Raw genomic sequence first — 12,957 nt, 5'->3', positions numbered from 1 at the left:
GATCCACTCCTCGATCCACTCGGACATCAACTCCCCATCTCAACCCCCGGTCGTGGGTTCGAATCCCTCTCTTTTTCATCTCAACTAAAAAACCTTAATTAATTGTAATGTAGTAAATATTGTTTTTTTTTATATATGAATAGGCTGAAAACGCTTTTATATTGATAAATATTCAGAAATCGTGAGATGCGTCTGGTGTGATGAGGTTTCAGAAAAACTTTTTCTTTATCGCGCCAACGTTTCGATCTTTATTGATATCATCTTCAGGGCTCAAAGTGTTTGTCTTCTGTGTAATTGTGCCATCCTTGCGTGTCGTGTTGAGAGACTGCACAAAGAAAATGTTTTTCTGAAACCTACATTACACCAGACCGCATCTCGCATATAATCCTGAAAGGATAATCTGGCCGAACCATTACCAACACATTGTTTCCCTTCGTCGGCTTTTTTCACCTCAAAGAAGCACCTCAACACGCAAGAATGGCACAATTACACAGAAGACGAACACTTTGAGCCCTGAAGATGATCTCAATAAAGATCGAAACGTTGGCACGATAAAGAAAATGTTCTTCTGAAACCTACATCACACCAGACCGCATCTCACGATTTCTGAATAATTATCGACTAACGGTCACTAATCACCACACATTTATATATTGATAAAGATAGACGGGTACAAATGGAGAAAAAAGCCGTTTTCATTCATATGGAAAGGATGGGAAAGCGAAGGTTTGAATTTTAGTACATTTAGATAGGTAAAAGCGGAGATGTATTTAAATATTATATACCATTTGGACTGGTACTAGAAGGGAGGGAACGATTACATTTTACCTTATGAGAGGACAGGTTTGTTATATTTGAATATGTATGAATGGGGAGAACATAAATGTTTCACTTGCGCATGTGGGCAAAGGGCAATGCGATTATATTTTATGTTTTAAGGAAGCCAGTCTGGAATTTAATTTTCGTATAATTCAAGAAATAAAAAAAATTAGTTAATCTTCTAAAATTCAAATCAAAATCTCGTTTCAAAACAATAATTGTATAATATTTAATCAATAATTAAAAATATGTCTATTTTATTTTTGCCGCTTTTTATTAAGTTAAGAATATCTTGAAGTTTTAATAAATCAAGTCAAAATTGAATTTGATTGTAAATAAAGGAAGCCTTGAAACGTCAGGTATGATTATTTACTAAATATATCATGCAGACACTTCTTTAAATTTTCAATTATTGACTGAGTACACTCGGTAATCGGGTTTTTAAGGCTTTCAGATCACAAGCCAATATACACTGATAGGCAAAAATTTCCGCCCACTTGTAATATTTGTATGATATTACTTTGACTTGTATATATTTTTATATATTAATTAAAGTTCTACGTTTTTCAACGTGAAGTCTTTGCCTCAAAAAGTAAAAAAAAAAAAAAAAAAAGTAAATTGCTAAGGAAAATGAAAAAAAAGACGGTCAGGTAAAATTTGTTCTAAAGTTTTAATTAGCATATAAATATCGCGTATTTCCTCCTTTTCCCTTAATTATACTCGAAGACGCATCGGCATACTTTCTACCAGTTTGGAAATGTCTCTTAGCTGGAGGTTAGCCCATTCTTCACGAAAAGGACTTTCAAGATCGTGGAGTGTATCAGGAAGTGATGGACGTGCTCTTATTCGTCTTTTGAGGTTAACCCATAACTGTTCGATGGGGTTCAAGTCTGGAGAACGGGCTAGCCAGGGCTAAGACCCTGATGTTATACTGTTGAAGGTACGTTTTTACTATGCGAACGACATGTGGACGGACATTATCGTGCATTAGAATAGGATTGTCGCTGATTTCATCGAGGGTAGGCAACCCATGATGTTCCAAAGTTTCATCCACATGGCGAGTGACCGTCAAAGACCCTCCACGAACAACTCTGTGCGACTCTACATTGAAATTCCCGCCCATACCATCTTTTGAGCTACGTTTAAAAGGTTGGCTCTGGGAAAAATTATAAGCTTTGTATTATATTTTGCCTTCTCCACACTCTTTCACGCTCATCTGGAGATCGTAGAGCAAATCTACTCTCATCTGTAAAACGGAAAGTAGACCAATCGTCCAAAGACCATTGGCTGTGATCTGCTCAATTCTGGTCCTCCTACGGTGCGAAAACCATCAGTCCATACTGATTTAATGTTCTCTGAGCAGCGCGTTCAGAAATTTAGACACCTCTAACTTCCTGGAGCCGATGAATCGCTTGAACAGTAAGGTGCCATTTTCGCAAAATTCTCAAAGTTAAAAAAGGTCATCCTGTGGTTCTGTTACCCGAGGACGTCCAGAACCTGGCCTTCTATGGGTTTTTTTAAATTTGTAGTACATCACAACTACCTTAAAGTAGGTAACAAGTAACAGTGAGCAAGGTAATATATTCAAAACTAAAACCACGAGTGGAGAAAACACTGATTGGTATTACCCAAATGTTACAATAATATTGTTTGTTTAATTGATACGTATGTCATTATCACTTTTACCGTCATCACCATCACTTCCAAGGAGATCTCGCGGCCAATGTCTCTTCAGTCGGCGGGGATGGTTCGAGGGGATTCGTTGAGATGCGAGATGTGCTGATTTACGTTAGTTGGGAGGTTTTTATTAAATTTACGGTAACGGAAACGTATTTAATCTTGTACCAAAGGGATATGTAAATCTGTATGTGTAGTTTGGTTCGATACATAAAATGGAGCATCTAGTATTTTTCGTAGTATTAAAGACTGGGCAGTTTGAATGCGGTGGATGTTGGAATGTTTTTCTGAAACCCACACTTCCAGTCCGTAAATCCAAATCGGCTTAACTATAACAAACGGCTGGTGTTGTAAAGCAGCCTTTTATTTTAGAGACGTCAATTAGAACGTTTGTCAAGAAGTAGTGCAAGTGCTCTATATCGTGAACCTCCTGACGTTTCAGTCGTGTGTGAGGATTCAACGTCTGGCGTTTGTCGATGTACAGTCCGAGGTACCGCACCTTGTGCGCAATTGGGAAGGGAATATTATTTAAGAAAACAGGGGGGATCTTTTTACGAAGAGTGAAGGTAATGTGGGTGGATTTGTCTAGTACTAGTATGAGGTGTTGTTGGAGGTTTCGAGTGGAAATGACAAGGTCGGAGTTGCTAGAGAGAATTGCCATTTCGTCTGCAAATGTTTGATGAGATGGTTTCGGGATGAGATGGCATGTCAGCTGTGAAAACCTGGTATAGCGTAGGGGCGAGAACGCTACCCTGAGGAACTCCAGCATGGATAGGAAAACATGCAGAGAGGGAATGGCCTTCGATGACTAGGAAGAATCGGTCAGTGAGGTAACTATGCAGTACGAGATAGTAGGTGAATGGAAGGATTCCCTTGAGCATGAACAGCAGGCCCGAGTGCCAAACTCGGCTTTCTATGGTAGGACCAATTTTTCGAAAACGTGCTACGGTGTCTCGCAGTTTTTGGTAGGGAACTCCCATAGCAATCGCCGCATACCTGATGGTACGTCTGTCATCAATAAGTGCCACACCACGCGCAACATCCTCAGCACTAAGTGGCTTTTAAGTCTAAAACTTGAAATTAAGAAAACAAAGATTATTGCTTCAGAATTCAAATGAGAGTGAATAACAATTTTAAATTCCGTAAACATTAAACATTGAAAAATCCTTTATCCTTGTTTTGGATTAAGGATTAAGTGTGTTTACGTCTAATTGATATTTCCAATTTAAAACGTAGCATAAACAATTATTAATTTATAGAAATGAGACGAATTAAGGGCAGAATATTCTTTTATCGAGAAAATGAAAAAGAAATCAGTTGGGTGGGATTTGTGGCCTGTCAGCGTATAATTGACTGAAAGGTCGTACCAAAATCATTATCATCTTCATTACTGATAAGCTAAAATCCGCACATTCATGTATATTCATACGTACGTGTACGGAATTGAGCCTATCAGCCAGCTTTTGTATAATTTACAATAAATTATCGGCAGACATCGAGGATCACCCCCCGGGGTGATGGCAGTACGGAGTCAGACCTCGGTCCGTACAGCCGCCGAGGTTGGGCTCTGCGGCTACCCCATCACAATCCAAACCCATTGACACTAACTCCCTCTTAAATCTATTCTTTCCTATTTGTATACCATTCACTCAGTTAAGGTGGTAAAGTACTCGATAATCCTCTATCACCTACACATACCATATTTTGTAACTAATTAAATTATGGCTCTATACAGTACCCAATATTGTGCCATCATCTCTCTCACTGTTCCTACCCCGTTAATAAATACATTCCTTATCAATATTCACTAAGAAACACAAGACGAGATATATTTTTTCTATAAAGTATTAAACACAGTAAAACAATATATTTCATCAAAAAATCATCCCCATGGACAATTTTTATATGTGGCATTCCTGCACGCTCTCTATATGTAGCCAAGTATATAGCATATAGTATCAGTAATCCTTCAAGTAAGGGGACACATCGAGCAATAGACGAGGATGGCCCTTCTTTTACGTTCTCTAATCCTCCGAGGGCCACCTATGTTACTGTGGGTACATGAGAGCTTCTCCGCCAACACTGTCACTTTCTTTTAATCTTGTTTTTTATTGCCGTTTTAGCGTCAAAGGGCCAGATCGCGGTGGTTAAATCTGGTTGGGACATCCCGCCCTTAACTGAATCGTCTCTATTGAAAGTTTTTTTTTAAATTGATCTTTTACTGTAGCCCGTTCTAAAAAACATTGTTAACTCTGAAGATGAAAACAGGAAAAAAGAAATGAATAATCTTTATTGAGACAGTTTTTGTCTTTATTCGTGATTTCAGTTTTTAGATTTAACCATTTTCTAGAAAGAATTACCATAAAAGAGCAGTTTTAAAATGCGTAGGATTGGTAAATTGGTCACAAAAACAAATTAATTACAGATTTTTTAAAACAATCTTTTCGCGTGGGTCATATTTTGCTCTGAGCACCGATCCATGCAGCGTAACCGAAAAAAATGTAAATTTTTGAAAATCCCGTTTTCCAAATTATGACAAATTGCTATATTATTCACTTCAATAAATCTAAATTTCGCATGCTCTGTAGGACCTTTGTAATTTTTGAATTCCATGATTGGTGGCTGTGGTAATATACAAACGAGTGATAAAACAATTTTAAATTCTCAAAAACTTGTAATTTGGACCAACGTTTCGGGCTTGTACGAGCCCTTTTTCAAAGTACAAAATGTTCTGAAAACATGAACAACATACTACATCTGAAAAATGTCAAGCTTATATAAAAGGGAAAATGGAAACCGTCCCTTCATTCGTTATTTATCAATATAAAGTCATCTGTGAAAGACTTTATGTTCATGGACGGGTTGTTAAACGTTCAGTGCGGCTGTCAAACGAGTTAACACCATACTTGAAGTTGCCCATACCCGTTAAGACAACGAGGACTTAATCCTTTTTCTATACAAAAAACTGGATGAACGATCGTTGAGCAAAGTCTGGCTCATAGAACATGATAAATGATCTTTTTTTAAACGATCAATATTTCATCTAGAAAAATAAGTAGGGCTTTTTTCGTCTTTTTTAAAATTCCTTCTGGGAGCTTCTGTTACCCGTTTGTCATTTGTATGTATATTATTTGTAACTGGTACAATTATAACAATTAATGATAAACTAATTACGACGTTAAAATCTTTTAAACGTTTTTTTATGTGTGGTGGGTAGTGACCGTTAGTTTATGATTATTCGGAAATCGTGAGATGCGGTCTGGTGTGACGAACGTTTCAGAAAAACATTTTCTTTAACGTGCCAACGTTTCGAACTGTATTGAGATCATCTTCAGGGCGCAAAGTGTTTGTTTTCTGTGTAATTGTGTCATTATTGCGTGTCGAGTTGAGTGTGGTTTTTTTAAATCTTTTCTTTCAGATGTAACGTTAAAATTTTGTTAATAGTCATGGACTTGTTATCACTTGTAACACAAAGATTAGCTGTAAAATCTAGGATAGTAAATGATTTTACAGCAATCATGGCTCCGATTACCAGTGTATTAATCGTAATTAGCAGCCGAAACCTTCCTTTAATATTTATATGATGTCGTTTTAAATCACTGTTTCATTATCGAATAAGACCATTAAATTTTTATTTTACATGGTAGTAAAAGGTAAAGAACACAACTCGTCCAATTAAAAATTTAATCTTTTTACTTAGCTGAGACGATAGAAGACTCGCTTTTTAAAAAGATCTTTCGTTCGTATATACATAATTTACTCACACACGCACACACGCTCAAGCGAGCACACTCACACGCACGCGGAGGTACACGTATGGAACTATTAATAATAATCCATTACAATTCGTGGTCCGATTGACCAATTAACATTTTTCAATTAATTAGTATTTATGAAAGGTATTGGTTAAGATAAAAAAGTCAGGTCACGAGCGGGATTCGAACCCCCGACCTTCGGCTTGGTACGCCGCTGCTCTACCACTTGAGCCATCGTGACTTCGATCCACTCGGACACTAACTCCCATCTCAACCTCGCCTCTCTAATTTTCCCTCCTTTTTGCCATTTTTCACATGTCGTGTAATCTTTGCTTCTCGGTGACAAATGAAATGGCCGCGGAGAGCTTTCATGAAGATATACTTCAGTTTTACTATTAAATACATTACAGTTCGTGGTCCGATTGACCAATTAACATTTTTCAATTAATTAGTGGTATTGGTTAAGTTAAAAATGTCACGATGGCTCAAGTGGTATCACAGCTTTTATCTTAACCAATACCTAATTATTCCGTAATCGTGAGATGCGGTCTGGTGTGATGTAGGTTTCAGAAAAACATTTTCTTTATCGTGCCAACGTTTCGATCTTTATTGAGATCATCTTCAGGGNATATTATTGTAGTATTCAGGGTTTTCCAACGTCAACAAAATAAAATGAGACTGTATAAAAGAATCAGACACTAAACCCTTAGTCAATAATGTAGAATAAAATAAGAAACTTGTATATGTTCCTTACGCTGTATATATTTGCCATTATTTATTTCTTTAACCATAAGCGCCTTTAAATTCAAATAAAAATCCTATTTTTGGAAGACCTCCAAAGACTCAATATAATGCTTGTATTTGTTTGTCGTGTTTTACTGGCAATTATCCTGTATTTTTTCCAACTTATTTACAATATTAATCAATTCAAACCTTAACGACTTTGACTAAGACAAAATGAAACAGTAGTTGAACAAATTTCATCCACAGACCGGAGTTAAATTCCAAATTTCCCTTACGAATTTCAACAATAAATGCCACTCTGATCGTAAAATGTATGGGCTATTTATCGGCTGAAATCTGCCAAAAATACTGTCAATGTTTAATTTAACAACATAAAAAGAAGACAATATTTCAGTGCCAACGGACAAGCGAATTATTTACAAATAAAGAATCTGATCTAAATAACTCATTTTGTTGTTATTGTGTAAAGATTGTTTTTAAATTATAGCCTATTTCTTGCCAAATTTATTCCTATTGACTAAGATAGTCATGGTAATTGACCTAGCTTTTATACTTCGTAATTTAAATTTTTCTAACTTTTTTTATTTCTTTTTGTTTTATTTTGCAAGTTTACGACAGATTAAGTTTAATTATTTATTGCCATGATCAGATAGTCAAAACGTGTTTAAGGTGGAGAGAGAAAGAGAAAAACCGTAATTGGCTATTTTGCAATTGCATCACGTAACAGCTAAGTGACGGTACTTGGCCTAAGCGTGAAAGATAATTGGTATGCTACTGGTACTTCCATACCTCGCTGAAAATGGCTTAGGGCCAAAACTGTCGTCTGAACTGAGGCCAAAAGCGAGAACAAGCGGACCAGGATCGAACAGTTGGGTTCAAACCGTGCATTCCATGAAAAACTGTCATATGAAGAAATAAAGTTTATATTTCAATTTCTTCCTCTTTTCTATTAATACAACTGGCTAAACAGTTCGTAAAGTATAACTTTCGTAGGATGATTATTCGGAGTTCTTGAGATCAGGTCTGGAGTGACGTAGGTTTTAGAAAAACATTTTCTTTATCGTGCCAATGTTTCGTTCTTTATTGAGACCATCTTTGAGTCCTGAAGATGATCTCAATAAAGACCGAAACATTGGCACGATAAAGAAAATGTTTTCCTAAAACCTAATTCACACCAAACCGCATCTCACGATCTCCGAATAATCATTAACTAACGCTCACTAAACACCACATATTTTTGTAGGATATTTGATAAAAGTTAATAAAACAACTTTTACAGTAATGTTTGAAGCCTAAAAGACAAATATAGAGATGCCAGACACATATTTGCAGATGGGTGCAAACCGGCCGAGGGCTTAGGATGTGTCTTGTACAAGGAGGAAGAAATCAAAAAATTGCCACTCCTCGCAATATTCGGCGAAACTAAATGCCATATCCCTCGCGCTGATCATGAACAAAAATAAAAACGATAAATCTTTTTTTATTATGAACTTACTCAGTCCGGTCCTGAAGGAGAAGACCTCTGTGGACCCTCTAGTAAAACAGATAAAAGAAGAATTAAAAGGGATCGACGCAGTTGGGAAAAAGTACAGATAGCCTGGAAGAAGCAGACAGAAAAAGAAACCGCCGGTAGACCCCGTAATAGCTTCCCAACCTCCCAGCGGATTTGCTGTGCTCGTAAAAATAGAACTAACCAAACTGTGGCAGGTTAAGAAAGACGGTCCTTAGTCCACGGAGAACTGGCCGAAAAGGGAAAAGGCCATGCTGGCAGGACTACGCATAGGTCATACAAGAACAACTCGAGAGAACCTTTTGCTTGGAAAAGCCGGCGTAGGTACCCAAGGTACCTAGGTGCAAGGATAAACGTCGAGCACCTCTTTAATTGTATAAGACTTGGCATATCGCATACCGACAAGAAAAGTGACACAACTCAACAAAAGAAAGTTTTACAAGTGAGACTAATAGAAGTTTAATTTTTTTTTGCTTATGTATTAAGTACACGCCATTACTGATGTGGGAATAAAAACTGTCATGATCATCGATATTGTCTTTCGTTTGTCCAAGACTTAAGCGAAAACAAAAACTTTAATAATCTAGCTACTCCTAAAAAACTACCCCTTTTTTAGTTGTGACACTTTCTTTCATATATTGGCTTTCAATGATTTAAGTTAGTTTGTTTTGACGATAATGGCGGTCGATGAATGACTGTAATGGTATTAATTTTTTTGTGAAAGAAACAGACAATATACAAACCTAACAAACAAGGATAAATATCCATGTCGTAAGTTTTACTAATGTTGTGTGTGGTGATTAGTGACCGATAGTCGATGATTATTTAGAAATCGAGAGATGCGGTCTGGTGTGATGTAGGTTTCAGAAAAACATTTGCTTTAACATGTGCCAACGTTTCGATCTTTATTGAGATCATCTTCAGGGCTCAAAGTGGTTGTCTTCTGTGAGCCATTCTTGCGTGCCGTGTTGAAAGTACATTAAGGTTTTCAGTTGAGATTAAAAAATTCGAACCCACGACCTTCTGCTTGGTGGCCGAAGATCGTGGGTTCATCCCGCTTGTGACACAGACTTTTCTATCTCAACTAAAAACCTTAATTAATGGAATTAAGAATAGTATTAAAATAAAAGAAATGAAATTAAAATAATTCACGAACATTCTAGATCATGAAGAAAAAAGGCAAATTCAGTTGTTACCTCCAAGCTTTCGATTATTAATTCGATATTAATTTCACATTACGAAAAACATATTTGTACAACTGACTTAACAATTGTTTTTCAAAATGTGAAAATGTGACTTCCGAACAGTATAAAATCATTCACTAAACAAGAATAAACTGACCTAACACAAAATGTGCCTCTTTTCCGAATAAATATTCACACCGATGCTTTAAAGCGCGACATAGAACTACTTTTATACCATTTTTCGTGAATGGTGACAGTACGTTCCTGCCAATTTAAAAGTGACTGCGTAGCAGCTAAGAGTCCACCTACAAGTGTGCAATTATTCTTGCAGCATCACACATTAATTTAAAAACAATAGTTTTTTTAGAATTTTTCTCTTTTCTTGTGTGTGTGTGCTCTACGTAGGCAATATTTTGGCCTATCAACGAACCTGTAGTGTTGGATTGGGGCACGGACTTAAAACCATGTTTTTTAGAAAGAAAAATATTTTATTCATATTTATTGTTTAATCAAAGTAAACAATAAAAAATGAACTCATCGTACAAGTTGGCTGTGGATAGGATGAAATCGAACTGATTTTATGTATTTATTTTATTTAAAGCGTGTTAAAGGATTTCTAAGACAATGTAAGGGTAAACAACAAGTTATTAAAATGGTGTTTACGTTTTAAGTCAACTATCCATCTTTATATCTAGTTATTATGGGATAGCTTAAATATTCAAATAAATATTACAACACATTAATTATAACACGACTTAAGAGATCAAAGGAATTCGTCCCATTGGGACCCTACTATCACGAAACCCTTGGGAACATAATGACTCTACTTTAAGGATTTGACGTCTTGTTATATGCTAATAAGTACACATCCAATTTTTTACCGTTTAAATGGGTTCTACTTTTATACTCTAAAAGTTTCAAGGGGATTAACATATATTATCAAAGCTCGCTGTTCACTTGATAAGTTAATCTTGTCTACGGTTGCATTTAACAGAAAATAAAATACATAATAGACGAGTCCTGATCAATATTGTTTAAAAGAATGTTGAAGTTTCGGCATTATCTGGACGAGTAAAAACAGCACAACTCTTCAGGATTGCGATTTTAAAGTTTATAACTTTATTACAGACTCAATTTTTCTAGTGTCTTTTTGTTATTGTATTCACATTTAATCAAATTCAATGCAGGTGTTCTTTGTTTTGTAATTTTAAATTTATTTAATTGTATTTTGCTTTTTTTCTAATTTATCACGTTATGCATCGATAATTATTTAGTTTATCAGACAAATTTTGGGCACCTGACGATTATCGTACAGTTATTACGAAAGAACGGATTTTTGTTTAGTAAAAATTTCGAAATGTGCAAAAACGTGCAAAAAACCTCAAAATCTTGCAAGAAATGTAATAAAGATAAAAACTCCTACTTAACACGTAAAAATTTTATTTACTTAATAAAATTAATTATTGACTTATACGTTGTTTATGATTGTTTATTTAATAGTCAATCGATCATACCCTTTTTAAACACAATATGTACAAATGTCCAACTCAATTTTAAAATGTACAACTAGATTTAAAAAATTAGCGTTTTGAAAATTAATATAAACTTAAAATATATTTTCTTCTCATTTTCCTTATTAAATTAATTTTGATTATTTCTTTGTAATTGTAATTGTTCTTTCGTTTTTGTATTGGGCACGAGTTTAGGATACTGCTCTATTACGTAGTTTTGTTATTCAAAGGGGTTTTAAGCCCCAGGAAAAAGTTTATTTTCTTGTTCTTCTTAAATATAAAAAAAAAATTAGGACAAAATGCAATTTTGTGCAGTAAACCGTAAATATGTGCAATTTCTCGTACAATAAGAATCCCCCCCCCCGATGATCTGAGCCGTAAAGAAGGAATAGTTCTTGCCAAATTAAGAATAGGTCACACGCGGTTGACACACGGACACTTGCTAGTGGGCCAATCTCCCCGCACCGTGTCCCTTATGTACAGTTGCTCGATGTCTCCCACATAATCGAAGCGGGTCTGCCTTGGATCCTTACAGGGCGCGAGTAGGCTTGCTGCCAGATTTAAAAACGGTTGTCGAACACAGCAGCGAATTTCGGGTCCCCTGTTTTGCATTTGAAGGTTTTTTTTAACGAGGGGAGGGTTCTTAATGCAGAGGTCATTACCCTCAGGGTGCCGGTGTTTTTGAAAAAAAAAAAAAAAAACATTTGTAAGTATGTAGGGTTCGAATGTGAAGGGCCGCTGATTCGAACGCGGGACCTCATCAGCGATGAGCGCTGTGTCAACGCCTACCCGTTGCCGCCACCGACGCCCCCTTTTAAACGGTTAAGTACAAGGCCCTCAAGGTTCGACTTTTGTAAAGTTTAAAATGTAAAACTTAATTTATTAAGCCAATTTATTTGCTTCGAAGTAAATAAACAAATAAATTTAAAAAACCGGTAACCAAAGAGAAAAACTGCCTTCAGTGTGTTTCATAGCAGATAGAAGTTAAATTAAGTGTTTTGTGTTTCTGGGTCTTGTATGAGTGAATGTATTTATTCGTGTGAATGGAGAGGAGCTGATGGTCAAGTAGATTCTTCACCACCCCTCAGGTTGTATGTATGACTTGGGTTGATAGCAGATATTTTATACAAATACCCCATCGACCCCAAATTAGATTAGTTGTTTATTGTTCTGAAGCCAACATGTAGATGGAGGAATATCGAGTCATCTACCAAACGGTATGAGTGCGATCAATGTATGTAGGTGTGAATGTGTATTGAGTGTGTTTTGGAGTATTTTACTTCCGCACGGGGTTTAAATGACCTACTTGTCGGAGCCCCTCTTAAAAAAATAAATAAATAAATAAATAAAAAAGTCAAAAGGACATTTCTGTCTTGGTTTCATTGCAATCGGAGTGAGCAATAAAAAGATGCATTTAAACGGAAATTTGGGCTTTAGTTATTACATATACATTCTATCCATTAGGCGGTAAAATGGGATGTCAGGGTGTATAAAAACCATTAGATTTTAAAGGTAAATTAACTGAATTAATATACAAGGAGACAGACCTAACACAGATGTTCAGCGTGTAATTAAAATATAAATATTGTATTGGGTTGTCCGGAAAATAATGCAGGATTTTAAGTTTTCATTAAAAAAAATCTATATAAAATATTCTGTTTACGTTTACAGGATTACTCATTTGTATGAATGTCAACACTTATTAATCCTCTTCCAAATGATATTGTTTGTTTACCTCTGTAGCATTCCGCTACTTG

General features: G+C 35.9%; 1 non-coding gene across 1 annotated transcript; it reads right to left on the bottom strand.

Annotated features, from left to right (window-relative positions):
* Positions 1–6,419: 6,419 nt before the first annotated feature.
* Trnag-acc lies at positions 6,420–6,492 on the bottom strand. Its single transcript has one exon. It is a non-coding gene; the product is annotated as a tRNA-Gly (tRNA).
* Positions 6,493–12,957: the final 6,465 nt, after the last annotated feature.

This window comes from Cimex lectularius, unplaced genomic scaffold (assembly GCF_000648675.2).
Source record: "Cimex lectularius strain Harlan isolate CLEC.00 unplaced genomic scaffold, Clec_2.1 scaffold191, whole genome shotgun sequence".
In the NCBI taxonomy this organism is placed as follows: domain Eukaryota; kingdom Metazoa; phylum Arthropoda; class Insecta; order Hemiptera; family Cimicidae; genus Cimex; species Cimex lectularius.
Note: the sequence above shows the minus strand (reverse complement) of the source record. Positions and strands in the feature narration are given on the sequence as shown.